The following is a 19,787-nucleotide window of genomic DNA, read 5'->3' on the forward strand; positions in this document are numbered from 1 at the left end:
AGCTGTTGTGTTGTGTGAGTTAGAAAGCAGCTATTGTTCACCCTCCTGCTCTGCATTTCAACAATCGTGCTACACAGCAGTAAGTGCATCAGCTGAATTGATTTATACGTATTTTTTCTTTTTTAGTGCTTTGAGTGCAATGTATACACGACTCCAAAAGTGCATTACCACCTGCAATTCTCCCTTTCCTGCAATAGCAGGCAACCCAAAAAGCTCAGCGCTTGGGTTGGTTGCACATTCGAAAGGCGTTGGACCAAACCTCAATTTTGTTACAAATATATCAGTGTGGCAAACTGCAAATAAGAGAATAAAATAAATTGTTAAGACTTACCATTTTATTATCGTGATGGCAATGGATAACATAAAAGTTACAAAATCATCTTACCTAAGCAGTTCAAACAAGGTGAATGGTAAGAAACACACATAAGAAGAAAGTAGTTTCTTTCCTTTTCCAAAAGAAAATCTCGTAAAAAAGAAAAAAGATTATATAATGTAAAGGTTTAATATAAAAGCCTAATACCCCAAAACAAACATCCACACGACACAGAAAGAGAGAGAGAAACACAGAATAAGGAACACCAATGGCTTAGCTGAATAGCAGGCCTCTCATACAAGATAAAGAGACGGGACCCTAGTTGTAAACCTAATTGTTATAATAATAATAATAATAATAATAATAATAATAATAATAATAATAATAATTATTATTATTATTATTATTATTAAAAATCGTCTACTTTCCCAATCTCTGGCCTACCTAAGAGCATGTCTGTATATAGCGGTCATGTGAGTACCTTTTGTCAATGAGTGGCCCTAAAGGTAAAAGGGATGCAAATCTCTGAGAGAGAGGAACAAAAAACTTTCTTATGATAAATTCTAGGGGAAAGTTCGAAGAATTGCTTTTGACGGGTGCTTTCTTGTTTTTCGGGGACAGAAAATTGTATCGGCTAAGAAATTACAGTATATAATATTGCAAATTTGCAAGTGCATTTATTTACAATGCAATTTGAGGTAATAAAGAAATTGAGGACTTCGGGACAAACGACTTGTCGAGTCCAAAAAGTGAAACTATAAAGGAGATAGCTTCACAAGGATTTCTATTCATCTGATTTTCTTCAAACTTGGCACATATATAGTAGACCGAAAATAAATGCACACATGTTTTTTTTGTTTCTTTCGGAGAACAGGTTAAAGGAGGCAAAGGGTCCCTTTTAAAAAAGGATACCTTTGATTTAAAAGGACCAAATTAAAGGAACGATACTCTGCCGATGCAAAGATGACTTCAAAGTACAAAATAGGGTTTTGAAGTTTTTCACAGAGAAGTTTTGCAGAGGCAATGCTCCTTCGAAATGAGAAAGGACCCCGAACAATCTTTATGGAAATTGGATTTCGGTGGAATCGCTTGGAACCGTGTTATGTTGTAGATATTATGTCCCTGAGAAAAAGTCTCAATAGACACAACCAAAAATCGTTGGCCGTTTGGCCACCATGAGGCCACTTTCTTAAAAAACGGAAGAAAACAACATTCGAGATTTTGGACAAAAATACTAAAAGCGTGATGTTGTAGATATTATGATTCCGAAAAGGTCCTAATGGCCATAACCACCAAACACTGATATTTGGCCACTACAGGGCTACTTTTTTTCAAAACAGCCAAACATAGTGATATTCTGGATTTCAATGAAAATCAGTAAAACTGTGATGCGTTGTAGATGTTGTGATCTTGAGAAAAAGTCTCAATAAGCACAACCACCAATCACTGACCGTTTGGTAACTACAGAGCCACATTTTTGCCAACAGCAGAACTTAAAGTTATTTTGGATTTCATAGCAATTGCTTGAAACGGTGATATGTTGTAGATATTGTGATTCTGGGAAAAGGTCTTAATGAGCACAAACACTAATCACTGATCGTTTGGCCACTACGAGGCCACTGTTTTGAAAGTATCCGAAGATGGCGATGTTCTTGATTTCGGTAAAAATGTCTAAAACTGTGATATGTTGTAGATGTGGTAATTCTGAGAAAAGGTCTTAATGGGCACAAACACTAATCAATGACCGTTTGGCCACAACGAGGCCACTTTCTTGAAAGTAACCTAAGATGGCCATGTTCTGGATTTCGGTAAAATCACTGAAACTGTGATATTTTGTAGATATTGTGATTCTGAGAAAAGGTCTTAATGAGCACAACCACTAATCACTGATCGTTTGGCCACCACGAGGCCCCTATTTTGAAAGTTACCGAAGATGGCGATGTTCTGGATTTCGGTAAAAATGACTGAAACTGTGATATGTTGTAGATGTGGTGATTCTAAGAAAAAGTCTTAATAGGCACAACCATTAATCATTGACCTTTGGCCAATACAGGGCGACTTTTTTGAATGAAACGGAACATGGTGATGTTCTGGATTTCGGTAAAAATGACTGAAACTATGATATGTTGTAGATGTGGTGATTCTAAGAAAAGGTCATAATAGGCACAACCATTAGTCACTGACCTTTAGCCACAACCAGGCCACTTTCTTGAAAGTAACCGAAAATATTGATGGCCTGTATTTCGGTAAAATTGACTAAAATTGCGATATGTTGTAACCATTGTGATTGTGAGAAAAAGTGTTAATGGGCACAGCCTATAATTACTGGCCGTTTGGACACTACGAGGGCACTTTTTTGAAAGTAACGGAACATGGTGATGTTCTGGATTTCGGTAAAAATGACTGAAACTGTGATATGTTGTAGATCTTGTGATTCTGAAAAAATGTCCTAATGGGCACAACCAATAAATACTGAGCGTTTGGCCATTACCGGGCCACTTTCTTGAAAGTAACGGAACATGGTGATGTTCTTGATTTCGATAGAAATCACTGAAACTGTGATATATTGTAAATATTGTGATTCTGAGAAAATGTCCTAATGGGCACAATCAAAAAATACTGAGCGTTTGGCCATTACAGGGCCACTTTTTTTAAAGTAACGGAACATGGTGATGTTCTGGATTTAGGTAAAAATGACTGAAACTTTGATATGTTATAGATCTTGTGATTCCACGAAAAGGTCTCCATGGGCACACAAACTAATCACTGACCTTTGGCCACAACCAGGCCACTTTCTTGAAAGTAACCGAAGATGGTGATGTTCTGGATTTCGGTAAAAATGACTGAAACTGTGATATGTTGTAGATCTTGTGATTCTGAGAAACGGACACAACCACTAATCACTGACCGTTTGGCCACTACAGGGCCACTTTTTGGAAAGTAATCCAAAATATTGATTTTCTGGATTTCATTAAAAATGACTGAAACTGTGATATGTTGTAGATATTGTGATTCTGAGAAAATGTCCCAATGGGCACAACCAATAATTACTGTCCATTTGGCCACTACCGTGCCACTTTCTTGAAATAACGGAACATAGTGGTGTTCTGGATTTCGATAGAAATGACTGAAACTGTGATATGTTGTAGATCTTGTGATTCCGAGAAAAGGTCTCAATGGTCACACATACTACTCAGTTTCCGTTTAGCCATTACAGGCCACTATCTTGAAAGTAACCGAAAATGTTGATGTCCTGGATTTCGGTAAAAATGAGTGAAACTGTGATATGTTGCAGATTGCTGATTTTGAGGGAAGGTCCTAATAGGCACAACCACTAATCGCTGACCATTGGCCAGAAGCAGGCCGCTTTCTTGAAAGAACCGAAAATATTGATGGCCTGGATTTCGGTAAAAATGACTGAAACTGTGATACGTTGTAGATATTGTGATTCTGAGAAAAAGTCTTAATGGTTACAGCCAATAATCACTGGCCGTTTGGACACTACGAGACCACATTTTTGAAAGTAAGCTAAAATGGTGATGTTCTGCAATTAGGTAAAATGACTAAAACTGTGAGATATTGTAGATATTGTGATTATGAGAAAATGTCCTAATGGAAACAACCAAAAAATTACTGACCGTTTAGCCACAACCAGGCCAATTGAAAATAACCAAAGATGGTGACATTCTAGATTTCGGTAAAAATGACAAACTGTGATATGTTGTAGATATTGTGATTCTGAGAAAAGGATTTAATAGGCACAACCACTACTCACTGACCGTTTCGCCACTACAGGGCCAATTTTGGAAAGTAATCGAAAATGTTGATTTTCTGGATTTCGGTAAAAATAACTGAAACTGTGATATGTTGTAGATCTTAAGATTCCGAGAAAAGGTCTCAATGGGCACATCCACTAATCACTGACCGTTTGGCCACAACCAGGCCACTTTCTTGAAAGTAAGCGAGGATGGTGATGTTCTGGATTTCGGTAAAAATGACTGAAACTGTGATATGTTGTGGATCTTGTAATTCTGAAAAAATGGTACAACACCTAATCAGTAACCGTTTGGCCACTACAGGGCCACTTTTTGGATAGTAATCGAAAATGTTGATGTTCTGGATTTCGGTAAAAATAACTGAAAGTGTGATATGTTGTAGATCTTAAGATTCCGAGAAAAGGTCTCAATGGGCACATCCACTAATCACTGACCGTTTGGCCACAACCAGGCCACTATCTTGAAAGTAAGCGAGGATGGTGATGTTCTGGATTTCGGTAAAAATGACTGAAACTGTGATATGTTGTGGATCTTGTAATTCTGAGAAAATGGTACAACACCTAATCAGTAACCGTTTGGCCACTACAGGGCCACTTTTTGGATAGTAATCGAAAATGTTGATGTTCTGGATTTCGGTAAAAATGACTGGAACTGTGATATGTTGTAGATCTTGTGATTCCGAGAAAAGGTCTGAATGGGCATACCCACTAATCACTGAGTTTGGCCATTACAGGGCCACTTTTTTAAAGTTACGGAACATGGTGATGTTCTGGATTTAGGTACAAATGACTGAAAAGTGATATGTTTTAGATCTTGTAAGGTCTCCATGGGCACACAAACTAATCACTGACCTTTGGCCACAACCAGGACACTTTCTTGAAAGTAATCGAAGATGATGTTCTGGATTTCGAAAAAATAAAACTGTGATATGTTGTAGATCTTGTGATTCTGAGAAAAGGGCACAACCACTAATCACTCAACGTTTGGCCACTACAGGGCCACTTTTTGGAAAGTAATCGAATATGTTGATTTTCTGGATTTCGCTAAAAATGACTGAAACTGTGATATGTTGTAGATATTGTGATTCTGAGAAAATGTCCTAATGAGCACAACTAATAATTACTGACTGTTTGGCCACTACCGGGCCACATTCTTGAAAGTAACGGAACATGGCGGTATTCTGGATTTCGACAGAAGTGACTGAAACTGTGATATGTTGTAAATCTTGTGATTCCGAGAAAAGGGCTTTATGGGCACACACACTAATCAATTTCCGTTTGGCCATTACAGGCCACTTTCTTGAAAGTAACCGAAAATGTTGATGACCTGGATTTCAGTAAAAATAACTGAAACTCTGATATGTTGTAGATATTGTGATTCCGAGAGAAAGTCTTAATGCGCACAGCCAATAATCACTGGCCGTTTGGACACTACGAGATGACTTTTTTGAAAGTAAGCTAAAATGATGATGTTCTGCATTTAGGTAAAAATGACTGAAACTGTGATATGTTGTTGATATTGTGATTCTGAGAAAATGTCCTAATGAGTACAACCAATAATTACTGACCGTTTGGCCACAACCAGGCCACTTGAAGGTAACCAAAGATGGTGATATTCTGGATTTCGGTAAATATGACTGAAACTGTGATATGTTGTAGATAATGTGATTCTGAGAAAAGGATTTAATAGGCACAACCACTACTCACTGACCGTTTCGCCACTACAGGGCCAATTTTGGAAAGTAATCGAAAATGTTGATGTTCTGGATTTCGGTAAAAATGACTGAAATAATGGAGTGTCAATGGGTCAATTGGATTAAGATTTTTAAGTGGGTTGTGGGTCAACAGGATATGACTCACTGCGACACACAACCCACCGTGACCCACTTTGACCAAACAATCAGTTCTGACCCACGCTTACCCACGGAACTACTGTGACTCACCAACCCATTCTGCTCAGTGCATTGTAGACAGCTTCTTCTGAGCACTAGTGAATTTGTCTACGTTTTACTTTCAAGGCCTTCTTTTTTCTTCTTTTTCATTTGTTTCTATTGAAGAAAGAACTTCAGGCACTCTTGCAGAACTTTAGGAAATTGATCATATTTGCAATTATAATAATAGCAATAGGACTTACTTCTTGACTTTTCAGACAAAGCCTAAGAGTTTTTAGAGGAACTAACTACTTGTTTTATTTTGAATCACCTATAATGTATGAATTATTATATAAAAAAATAATATAACTATGTATGTGTGATCATCAACATCAAAGTCAACTGAAATTACATTTGGCATATACATAGTTAGGCCCTAATCTCAATATCATTTTTTAAAATTCCCTTTTGTTGGGGGGGGGCATTTTCTATATATAGGATTGATTTCTAAAAATAAACGAAAACGATCGATATTAGTTGACTGCCTAATATTGATATTAGGCAGTCCTTGATATGAACCACCGTGACTGCCATGATATAAATTTAACTTCAACTGCTTTTTCAATGTTCTTCTTCTTTTTAGATTTTACTTTCTATGGCTAGAGTCGAGGGTGAAAAAAAATATGCTGTTCAGAAAATGCTGTTTACAATGCAGTGAGCAGAGTGAGTCATGGTGGGTAATGGGTCGCAGTGGGTCACGGTGGGTGGTGGGTCACATGCTGTTGACCCACGTCCCACTCAGAAAACTCGACCCACTGACCCACTCACCCACTCCAACTCTGGTTAACGTTTCGGCGTCTAGAGTAAACAAGTTCTGCCAGGGGAACGTTTTTCTTTCAAAATATATTTTTACATGTTCATATTTATTATTATTATTAATTACTTTCTTGTATTTTTTCCTACATTATCTTAGATTAGTGACCGCGGTTTAGGATAGATTATGTAAAGTCAAATACGGTTATGTATGTTTACATTTTCGTTTCTTTCTTTCAAAATGCACTCCTATCTGTTCACGTAGTCCAAACGTAAGCATACACCTCTGTATTGATCAACTATAACATTCTAGTGTATGAGTTTATTTGCTTCGGCTCTTCTGAGCTTAAGATGTAAGTAAAAACATATTAAGAACAAATAATAAAGAAACTAAGTCTACCTGATGGATAAAAATAAGAAATTATATAAAATGCAATGAGCTGATCAGTACGGTACTGTATACGTACTTTTGGGCCACCCTGTATATTATTAATAATTTATTTCTTGCATTTAATAATAACTAGCTGAAAATAACCATTTTTCGCATGGGTCAGATAAAATATCTATGTAAACAAACTGAACAACGAAACGAAAATATATCGGTAATTTTCTACTACTTTTACATATCGCGGGAAACGCCCCTTGAGACCCCCTGGTTCAAAATTTAAAAAGAACGCCTCTGGCTCCCAAGCGATGGGAGCTGTATTTAGAATTCAACGCCTCTGGAAGAATCACCATTCATCTCAGCGACCGTGAAAACTAAGGATTTGATACTACTATAGGTCATTTTGGATTATTTTTACGTGTTTCTGTACATCTCCCCCTTCCCGGTGACCCCGGCCCTCACGCAATGGTAGCTGATTTTGAAAGTCATCGCTAATTGAACTGTTACCATTGATCTCAGTGACCGTGAAAACTATGAATTCGACACAAATATCGGCAATTTTCTAATATTATTACATGTCTCGGTAAACGTCCCCCTCCCCTGAGACCCCTGGTTCGATTTTTTAAAAATAAAAACCACTTGGTCCTAGTCTGGGGCCTGGACAAAAGTATCCGTTATTAAAATTTAGTAACTTTTTGTCAACTCGTCTGATCCCCAGGCCACACACAGACAGACACACAAGCAAACTCGAACAGATAGAACAAACAGCGTTCTTTCGCATAGAATGTTGTTGCTTCCACCCAGCCTAAGTGCCGGAGGGCTTCTTTTATACGTAAACACGTCTATTGAATCTGCCTCTTCTATCGAAGTAATGGGTAGCGTGTAGTGCTAGTATTAGCTATTTTGTTGTCATTGACCTTGAAGAACTAACAAATGGTTTCACATCAAGTCACAAGTCGCTTTGGTTACAAGTTGATATACAGTAGAAATGACCTATGCATTACTCACCCGTTGTGAAATAGAAATATTATGTTGGTTTTATCTGAACACCCACAAATCTGTTATAGCAAGAGGCCTTTCCACAACTACTTCCAATCTAGATTAAATTTCACGGCTAACTTTTTGAATCATACACAAGAGTATCATTGATATGTTAGTGTTAATAATATTTATGGAACCAAATACAGGTTTTAAACTACCAAAATGTGCTGTGCATAAAGTCGGAAAACTTATAGAGTGGTTTCATCCGTGTGTCTGTTGACAGATACCAAAGCAAAGACAGAAAGTGATATAGAGACAGGGGCGGATCCAATGGGGTGGGGGCGATCGGGGCAATGCCCCCCCAGAAGAGGAAATTTTCTTATTTTTTATATATAAATAAAATCCATCCCAGAGTTTGGAACCCTTAAAAGTAGCATTATGACAACCCACCGCCCCCCCAGAAGTCGGTCCTGGATCCGCCCCTGTATAGAGAAATGGTTTTCTGCTCTTGATTCTTCATCCAATGAATAGAATAGGTTCCATCTCATCCGTTAACTTTATATTGAACCCAGAAGTGGTTCAAATTAGCAATTTCCGGTTCTAACATTTAACCCATAGATGAAAACGGTAACATATATAATTTTTTTTTTGTAAACGATTGCGCGTGTATAGGCAACATATCATGGTCATTCACAATCTCTACTAAAATTGAAAATGGTTTAAATTTATTATTACTTCCGGTTTCAACAACTGTTTCAACTTCCATCGTCATAGCATAAAACGGTAACATAGCGAGAACTGATTTTTGAAAACGAGTTACCATCTAGAGTCAACATCATGGGTACACAAAATATTCTACCGAAATTATAAATGGTTGAAATTTACTATTACTTCCGGTTTCAATTTCCAATTTCCGCCTAATAGAAATAGTAAATGCTTCAAGATGTGGTCTTTTGCAATTAATTCAGTGTCCAAAGAATATATTTTATTTCCTCCGTTAACCTTCTACTCAAACCGGAATTGCTTCAAATTAGCCATTTCCGATTTCAACGTTTGTCGATATATAAAGAAAATGATAACGGATAGTGAGAAGTGGTTTCTGCAAACGATTTAGAGTCTAAAGACAAATATCTACAATACTAAATTCGGCTGTAGTTAGAATTTATTATAACTTCTGGTTTCAATAACGGTTTCAACGTTTATCGCTATAGAATGAAAACGGCAGCAGATAGCTAGAAACAGTTTTAAGCAAACGATTCAGCCTCTCAACAAACATATCGTTACTATCCATATAACTCTACTAAAACTGGAAATTGTTCAAATTTACTAGTACTTCCTGTTCCAATACTGATTTCCCTAGAGCAAAAATGGTAAAAGATATTAAAAAGTGGCTTTTTGCAATCGATTCATCGTCTCAAGAATAGCCTCCTCCATTTCCGTGGCAGCTTTGATCAAAGCAGAATTTGTTAAAATTAGCCATATTATGTTTGAACGTTCCTCGCCATAGAGCAAAAACAGTAACAGATAGAACATTTTTGTCCAAACGATTTACCGTCTCTAGGCAACATACCATAATTATTGTCAACACCCTACCGGAACAGGAAGTGGTTCAAATTAACTATTACTTCCTATCTCAATTCTTTTTTCCATAGATCAAAACAATAGGAGATATCAGGATACGGCTTTTTTTACGATCAACAGGAAGTGGTTCCAATTAACTATCATTTCCTATTTCAATTCTTGTTTCCAGGAATCAAAACAATAGGAGATATCAAGATACGGCTTTTTTAAATATATCAGAGTCGTAAGGAAATGTTCCTCCAAGAATTCAGCATCCCAAGAATACTTTCCACCAATTCCTATTCAAAAAAGAAGTAGCTGAAGTTAGCCAAGCTCGGTTTCAACGTGTATTACTACATTTTTAATCCATGACGAAGAGTTTCAACTTGTTGCATATATTAGAGGAGTTACCAGTACCAATACCAAACTAAAAGAAGTGAGTATCGTTTCACAGTATGAAACGAAGATTTCCAAACAATATGAATTCAATAGTGAAACTTGAAGTAGTGTTATCATCTGTCACAAAAGAAAATGTACGTTTTTCGCGGGATAGTATGTTTCTATCACCTCTCGATTTAATTAAATGTTTTAAAGGATCAATCCCTAACCATAAATCGATAAACGTATTACCTCACGTTTTGCAGCTCAGACAAGATACGATAGAAATATCGTAAACCTTAATAGAAAGACAAAACAGCTACGTTCTTTTACAAGCTTGAAACTTACGAATATTAGCAGTATATATTTACAGCGTAGGGAGTTTCTGCTACGTTATTCCGTAGTTCATTGGATCCGTACAGAACTACCACCCAGATGCTATGTGAGCTTTGTGGTGGACAAATACCGTGTGCATGAGAGTTTCCGGAGTGGTCCCGCTTCCTCCCACCGTTTTCATTCCACCAATTCATCCCATCATCATCCATACAGCCTGAGCCGTAGTTACCTAAAGAACATATGACAAAGTCAAGTACTTCACCTACTAAGTAGAATTTGGTACGCTACCTTTAGACCACGGAGGCCAAAACCGTGAACTGGCGTGCTCATAAGATCAGTGCAATTTGTAGTTATGTTCAATTAGCAAGCCAAATACCAAATGATGTTACATGTTCCTGTATTCTTTATATCATAGTATGATACTACAAATATAACAAAATATTATGATAAAATAAATCACCAAGACGCCAGGGCGGATTAGGTGTTCCTGGAACGGTGGCTCAGTGATTGAGCGTTCACCACTGGTGGATGGGGTCCCTGGTTCGATCCCAGGTCTCGCCAAATGAAATTTGTGGTGGACAAACACCGTGTGTGGGGGTTCTCGACGTTCTCCCGTTTCCTCCCACTTTATCAATTCCACCATTTCATTTCATTTATTCCACCATCATCACCGTCTCCTTTAGCCTAGCCGGCATAACTGTGGGACGAAAACTCAAAGATTTCATTTGCATTGTTTTGTTTTCGTATTACTAGTAATAGCAGTAGTGGTATTCGCTGTCGTATTAGTATAATAATAAGTAGTAGCAGTAGTTGTAATAGTAACAGTAGTAGCAGTGGCGGCAATAGTGGAATTAGCACTAGCATTCGTAATCGCAATAGTAATAATAGTATTAGCAGTAGTAGTTGTAGTATTAGTATCACATACGGTGTAGAAGTTTTACATATCTTCTCTGTTACTTGTAATGCATTAATGAGTGTAGTATAAGACTTTTACGTCCATGAGCTGTATTATTGTATAATAAACATGGCTGGACAGAGCAAGCACAAATAACAAATAGACAGACAGTATAGGGATATAGAAAACAAACCTTGGGTAACTTTTCACACGATTTTCCTCGGGCCGGTTACGCCGGTTGTTCTCAGGCCGGTTACGCCCGGCCCGTTTAGAGCCCGGCTCCTTTGTGCCCGGCCAGTTTAGAGTCTGGCCCATTCTCTGCCCGGCTCGAGATTCGGGCCGGATTGGGTCGAGACGGACACAGAATACAGATCCATCCGGGCCGTCTTCGGGCCTGGCTTTGCAGGGCTCTGGTCTACAGACACACGGATAAAACCGTTTTATAAGACTTCCAGCATTTATGCACAGCATAGGTTTGAAGGTCATTTCTATATTAACTTCATGAATTAAAGGGAACTTGTATTCCTCGAAAGGCATTTGTTGGTCCTTCAAGGTCAATCGAACAATGAAAAAACTGATACTAGGAGTATTTTAACACGCCACTCACTACAACGATGTAACAGAATGCTGCCTCCGGCTGTTAATAAAAGGCTTAACTAGCTGGAACTCGCTAGTACAGGAGCAACGTTATATGCCAAACAACGTTGTACTGTGTAAGAAATGCTAGGGGTTGTTCTGTCTATGTGCGCCGCCTCCTTGGTGTTCCCTGGTTAAAGCACTCACACAAATAATCTTGTCAGGGCGCTGCAGGCAAGATTTTTAGTTTCGAAACATAATAAACATAATAAAATAAATATTTCTCGCTTGACACTATTAAAAAATAAACAATTAAAACATAGAGATGGGAGTTAAAATTTCTAACCTCTAAAACATAATTGATTGTTTCAAATGTGTTTTTGCAAAGGCAACCAAGGAACACACTAAGTTAGCCACTTTATACTTCATGTCCACAACAAAATCCTTGCAGGGGGCGCGGTGGCTCAGTGGTAGAATATTCACCTCTGGTGCTTGGGGTCCCGGGTTCGATCACAGTCCCCGCCAAGTGAACCTTGTGGTGGACAAACACTGTGCTCGTGGGTTTTCTCGGGGCACTCCCGTTTCCTACCACTTTCTTCATTCCACCATTTCATTCATCTCTCATCATCACCGTCTCCTTTAGCCTAACCGGCATAACCGTGTTACGCAAGACTCAAAGATTTCATTTTCAAAATCCTTGCAAGTTCTTTTTGCAATTCCATTAAAATTATTTCTTTTATGATGATATTTTCATTTTAATTTGTATGAATGTAGTATTTTCTTTTAGTAACGTTTGATAATATCACTGCCTCTTGCACTCATTGTGCATCATGTAAGTAGTTGAAAATATACACTAAATAGCACGATTATATATGTTGGGAATATGCATTACAGGAATTAAACTTGAACCCGGGTTTCAACCTGTTTCTTTACGTTTAAGTCAGCCGTGTTACCGACTGAGCTAGGACAGTCCCAACTTATCCTTATATTACCGGTATATTTTACTTTATCCCAGCACAGCCCTTTATGATAGTGTTCATAAAAGATTTTTACTAAAAAGAAATCAATCAAAAAAAAAAATCGAGACCCCTGAAAACATATAACTCGTCCCGCCATTTATATACACCCACATACATTTTGGAAAGTCGGCGCCGTTGGTTCTATCTGTTGTGTTTGAAATCAGAGTTTCTTTCAGAAACTTTGTTCCGGGGGGGGTGAGGGGGGCACACTTCGTATTCCGGGGGCACTATCGATAACTTTCTATTTTTTTATTATATTATAGATGTATTATTTTGGACTCTTCCGGGGGGCACTCTCAGAGCTCCGGGCGGGCAGTACCCCTAAAAACACTTCTGGAAGAAGCACTGTTTGAAATACACCTAATCTAATATAAATAAAATAAAAAGTTTGTTTGTGTGTCTGTCTGTATGTATGTATCTGTGTGCTGCCTGGAGACCAGACAAGAGGACCGAGAGTTACCAAATTTTGATCTTGGGTACCTTGGCCCAGGTTCCGGATCAAGACGAAGCGTTTTTTTTTTAATCGAACCAGGAAGTCTCAGGAGACGTTTACAGGGACATGTAAAAGTAGTAGAAGATAACCGATATTAGTGTCGAATTCAAAGTTTTGGCGGTCGCTGAGATCAGTGGTGAAACTCCGATTGCATTAACTTCCAAATTAACCCCACTTAGTTGAGGGTCAGGGTACCGGAGATGATAACTGACAAGTAAAAATAATCCAAAATGGCCGATATTAATGTCAAATCCAAAGTTTTCGCACTCGCTGAAATCAACGGTGATACTATAGAAGCGTTGACTTCCAAATACAGCCACAATGCGAATAATGGGTTTTTCTGATAGTTATTAATAAATGCAAGAAATAAATTATTAATAATAAATGGGAACAGATAGGAATGCATTTTGAAAGAAAGAAACGAAATTGTAAACATACATAACCATGTCTGACTTTACATAATCTATCCTAAACCACTATCACTAATCTAACAAGAAGAAAGTAGACTTTGGTAAATTAACTTCGGGGTCATTTTTCGCGAGGTAGTATTGCACATTTAAAATATGAATATTTAGGGATGCGCACGAGTCGAGACATGTCTCGAATCTGGACTGAAATTCGAGTTGACACACTTTGTAAAATTCGAGACGAGTCAAGACAAATTTATTTCTCGACTCTAATTTTCGAGCCGAGACACGAGTCGAGTCGAGACTTTTCGTAAAAATCTCGACTCGACTCGAATGTGTCGAAAATCTTTCTATAATTTTTAATATTGTTTTGAAGAAAGTATTCAGTCAGAAACAGCCTTGAAACCAATTCCAGTATTTATTACTTTAGAAAGGTACCGAACGCATAAACTTAATGGTTAATCTTTCGAAATCAAGATTTAATTTTCAGCTCAATTCCGTTAATTAAAACTAATAATTAAAGTCGTGATATTTGATTGTACTTCCAATATAATAATAATAATAATAATAATAATAATAATAATAATAATAATAATAATAATAATAATAATAATAATAATAATGATAATAATAATAATAATAATAATAATAATAATAATGATAATAATAATAATAATAATAATAATAATAATAATAATAATAATAATAATAATAATGCTCTGGGGGACATACACGTGAGCATGTATCTAGTATAGCTCGAGCAAGGCACAATGACGGCCGACGCGTATCGCACACTGCTTGCAGACTACGTACACCCCTTGATGACGACCATGTTTCCCAACGGTAGTGGCATTTTTCGACAAAATAATGCACCATGTCACAAGGCCAGGAGTGTGATGAAGTTGTTCAAGAAATGTTCAACAATGTTCTATATCTGTTGACGATGTGCGAATTACAAGGGGGATGAGGGAAATCCCCATTGGTAATACTATATGCTCCTATAGCCAAAGGAGATTTCCCTCCATGTCAAAGAACTATTTGCTGTGTAATTAAAATGTATGAGTTGTTTTATCTGTTGTGTGTATGAAATAAATTATTAAAAAATGCAACAAATAAATTATTAACAATACATATGATCACATAGGAATGTATTTTGAAAAAAAGAAAAGAAACGGTAAACATACGTAACCATATTTAACTATACATAATTTGACTAAACTAACCGATGGTAACTAATCCAGAATAATGTAGGAAAGATGCAAGAAAGCAATTAATAATAATAAATATCAATATATAGAAATATATTTTGAAAGAACAATGTTTCCCAGGAGTAACTTTGTAAATTTAGGATTTAGGATTTAGATTTCTGGGCTTTCGGCATCTGAGACCATTTAACCCGTCACGTTCGAGGGATGACATCTCTAGGCGAACACACTTTCCGGGGAAAGGGAAGGAAGAAAGGATTGGGGAAGAAAGGAAGTGATCTGAAACCTAAGGTATCACCCTGGTATCTTCCTGGTGTGAATGTGGAAAACCAAGGAAAATCTCATTCAAGGTGACTGGCCTGAAAAACTTCTGAATTTTTCGACCGAGTGCCCCCACCAGGAATCGAACACGGGACCGCCTTCATGTAACCATATAAACGTATGTTTGTCTATTCCATTACATTGCAAATAGGCGAAATTGGAACAATGTTGCATCGGAGTCAGTTAATTAGTTCGAATAAAATCTGTTATTCATAGCACAATCCCTTCGAGGACATTTCCAAGATCGAGGCAGTAACCCACATGGTCGAAAGTAGTGTTTCCACGAGATGAGACGAGAGAAGACTTCAAGCTGTCTAGTCTCGTGAGACGAGACACGAGAAATGTCTCGTCTCGTGGCAACACTAGAGCGGATGAGGCCCACAAAAAGGAGCTGTTATACAAAGTGGTTAAAATTACAGCTTTTAACCACTTTTGTTTGGTCATCAGCACAACACACAACACGACTACAATCTTCCAATCAGTGTTTCTTTCAGAAAAAAATGTTCCTGGGAGGATATATTTAGGATTCCGGGGGTACTGCTGGTATTATTCTATTATAGATGTATTATTTTGGTCTCCCCGTCGGGGGTACTCTTAGAGTTCCAGGGGCAGCACCCCAAAAACATGTCTGGAAGAAACACTGCTTAAAACAACGACTACTTAGTTTCGACCACGGACGCCCGAAGGGAGGGGGAAGGGGCCCGGCCGCCCTTGCTCACGAAAACATATGTGTAATATAGCAAACTACGTATATTAAATATCAGGCGTAATATAGCAATCAAGGAGATGACCCCCTTAAAAATTCTTCGGGCGCCAATGGTTTCCAGTAATGAATTATTACGACAGGAATATTTGTCAATATCGTCGGTACAGTCGAAAGGCAAGCCTTCCCCACTTATTCTGAAATTTTTTTTTCAAAACCTCTGGCGCCACTTCAAAATATAAGAAGGCCCATGTGACTTTCTGATTTCAAAAATGACTTTGGTTCGAATAACATCATAAAACAATAAAACGAAACTAAATTTTATTGTCAAACCAGCATTCTTTCAAACTCAGTACAGGAAAAGGCCTACACGTTTCTGTCTTTGTTCGGAACGAGAAAACTCATGAACAATGGTTAGTTGCTGATGAAACTGGCATTAAGAGAACTTGTATTTCTATAAAGGATTTTTATACATAGATATAACCACCAGCCCTCGGAATGAAATATTCTGAAACACTGATCTCAAAGAATGGTTTAACATTTTACTTGAATCTGGAACAGTATCACTAAATATTTAAGCTTGAATCGGTTGGAAAATAGAAATGAAAGCTGTTTGTAAGAATCATTTAAAAAATAACTTTAGGTCTTCCTTGTTCTTTTAGGATAGTCCTCATTTGAAATAATAAACGCTGGTATACTTTCGAAGGCAATAATTTATTCCGAGTTAATAAATTTTTAAACAATTTCAAAAACTGTCTTTTCATTTTTGAGATATGAGACGATAAGAGGCATTTCCAGGCACGTCTCGTCTCGTCTCGGAAACGAGACGGGACAAGTAGTCTGTCTCGTCTCGTGTCTCGTATCAAAGGTTTCTGTCTGGTCTCGTGGCAACACTAGTTGAAAGAAAGAAACTAATGAAATCTTTGGGTTTTACGTCCCACGATTATGCCGGTTAGGCTAAAGGAGACGGTGATGATGAGTAATGAATGAAATGGTGGAATGAACAAAGCGGGAGAAACCCGAGAAAACCCACGCACACGGTGTTTGTCCACCACAAAGTTCACTTGTCGGGGACTGGGATCGAACCCGGACCCCAAGCACCAAAGTTGAACGCTCTACCACTGAGCCGCCGCGGCCCCAAGAAAGAAACAAATATGTAAAGATACATATATGGGTACACACACACGGATAAAGTAGTCATACATGTATTTTAATCTTCTGACTGCTTAACCCCGACTAATTTAAGATTGCAAGAAAGTAATTATTAAGAAGAAATATAAACATATAGAAACTTATTTTGAAAGAGAAAAAAAAGCAAACCGTACCAGCCGTGATATGAATCTGGGTTGCCCACTCAACAAGCAGACACCTTACCGAATTATCTGCGGCAGAACTTGCAATTTGTGGTTTTGAAGCTTTATTTATACTGTGTGTGTTACGAAACGACGCTACGGGATGTCATTACTAATGCGACCACCTCATTCAAGACCCTTTTTGTAAATTGTTTGAGGAAAAAAAGAGTGATTTCGTAAATCAACAAAACGGATCTTGTATATAGAGGGTGTAACTAAAAGGTACGACAAAACTTCATGGGTGGATTCCTTATTGGTAGACAAGCAAAAACGTTCCGATGACCATATGTCGGGAAATGCATCGTTCCAGAATTACGGCCTTTGAGCCGACTACTGGTGTGAAATAGTCACATTCTGATCGCTCCTTAATGTGTCTCAATTTAAACCTCAATATATCAAACTCTGATTAAGATAGGAAGGTAATTTTAGTAGCAACGTTCTGCAAAAATTAAGCTTTCCGCTGATATGCATTTTATGAGTGTATCCCCAAGGAATGCCATCTCCAAAATGCTGATGCAAAAATCAAAAACAAAACAAGTAATTACCCTCCCATGTCAACCGTGGTACTCCCACACATACATAAAATATACAGGGTGAGTCAAAAGTCGTTGGACACCTGCATAAGTGAAAATCGACGGGAAAAGTAAAAAGTAATGATGGGAACAGGTTTGATGAGGGGCCGCAACTTTTGAAGTGTATGTTATCTTGAAATCCGCCATTTTGGATTCACGTCATTTTTTTTAATGGGAAGGGGGTGTATGACCCATCAAATAACACTAGCTTGAGCTCAGGAATTTAGTGGTGTAATTTGTTTTTCCTATCTAGTACAGTTTAGAAGTTATTAATGTTCAAAGGTGGGAAGTTACCTTGATACTGAATGCTACAACACATGTTCTACGTGTTGTCCATTTCGTGCAATGCACAACTGTAGTCCCTGCAACCACTCTGACTGGAGTCTCACACGGAGATGTCTCCTGAAGTTTGGTCACAGGCTTGTTGAATGCGTTCCTCCAGGTGTCTCAAATCACGGATTGTCTCAGCATACACTATCTGCTTAAGATGTCCCCATAGATAAAAATCAAGGGGCTTTAAGTCAGGGGATCTAGGCAGCCACTCCACGGGACCACGGCGACCAATTCACTTCCGTGGCAGTTGTTCATCCAACCATTGACAGACACCAAGTCTATAGTGTGGAGGGATCCATCGTGCTGAAAATAAGATAGGAAAATACCGTCAGCGTTCAGTGTGGCAGGGAACATAAAGTCCTGCAACAGCATCAGATACTGTGGTGCAGTTAAGGTGTTGTAACTGAAAAGTGGCCCAATGATGCGGGTGTCCCATATGCCACACCAAACCATCACCTTCGCTGGACTATGTTCTCGACTCGGGTCAACCCAGATCGGATTTGCGTCACACCAGTGTTGACAATTATGTCGATTAACCTCCCCGTTCAAAGTGAGATACTTCTCGTCACTGAACAGTATGCCCTTGACAAACGCAGGATCCAGTTCGTGTTGTTCAGTAGCCCACATGCAGAACCTCAACCGGCGATCAGGGTCATCCTCTTTCAGTTTATGTTGCATGTGCAGCTTGTAAGGATGCCACTGATTGGTGTGCAATATCCGGATAACGGAGGATTTGCTTATTGGACATGCTAGGGACACACGACGGGTACTTCGTGTAGGACTTTTCACAAACGACGCAACAACCGCCGTTGCAGTTTCGTCATTGGTGGCAGTCTTTGGTCGCCCACTACGTGCCCTATCTTGAACAGAGCCCGTTCTAGGAATTTGGTGATCACGTAAGCCACCGTGCTGTGCGATACCGGTTCTCTGTCTGAGTGCCGTCGGTTGTAGTCAGCTGCTATTGTTTGGTAGCTGCGTTCCACTGATATAAGGATGATTTCGATCTTCTGTTCACGTGTCAGACCTATTTTAGATCACCTGGAACAGAGAGAACTGGGTCAGTATCAAGGTAATTTCCCACTTTTGAACATTAATAATTTCTAAACTGTACAAGATAGAAAAAACAAATTACACCACTAAATTTCTTAGCTCAAGCTAGTGTTATTTGATGTGACATACACTTTCCCATTTAAAAAAAGACTTGAATCCAAAATGGCAGATTTCGAGATGGCGGCCATGAATGACATACACTCCAAAAGTTGCAGCCCCTCATCACACCTCTTTTCCCATCATCACTTTTTACTTTTCCCGTCGATTTTAAAACTTATGCAGGTGTCCAAGACTTTTGACTCACCCTATATATATAGGCGGAAAGCATCGTCGTTTAGAAATACATATATATCAAAAATATCTTCCTAGGTTAATTAGGGTCTGAGTTATTGAGGTTTAAATTGAGTCACATTAAGGAGCGACCAGAATATGACTATTTCCACCATTAA

This window comes from Thermobia domestica, chromosome 3 (assembly GCF_964235325.1).
Source record: "Thermobia domestica chromosome 3, izTheDome1.hap1.1, whole genome shotgun sequence".
In the NCBI taxonomy this organism is placed as follows: Eukaryota; Metazoa; Arthropoda; class Insecta; order Zygentoma; family Lepismatidae; genus Thermobia; species Thermobia domestica.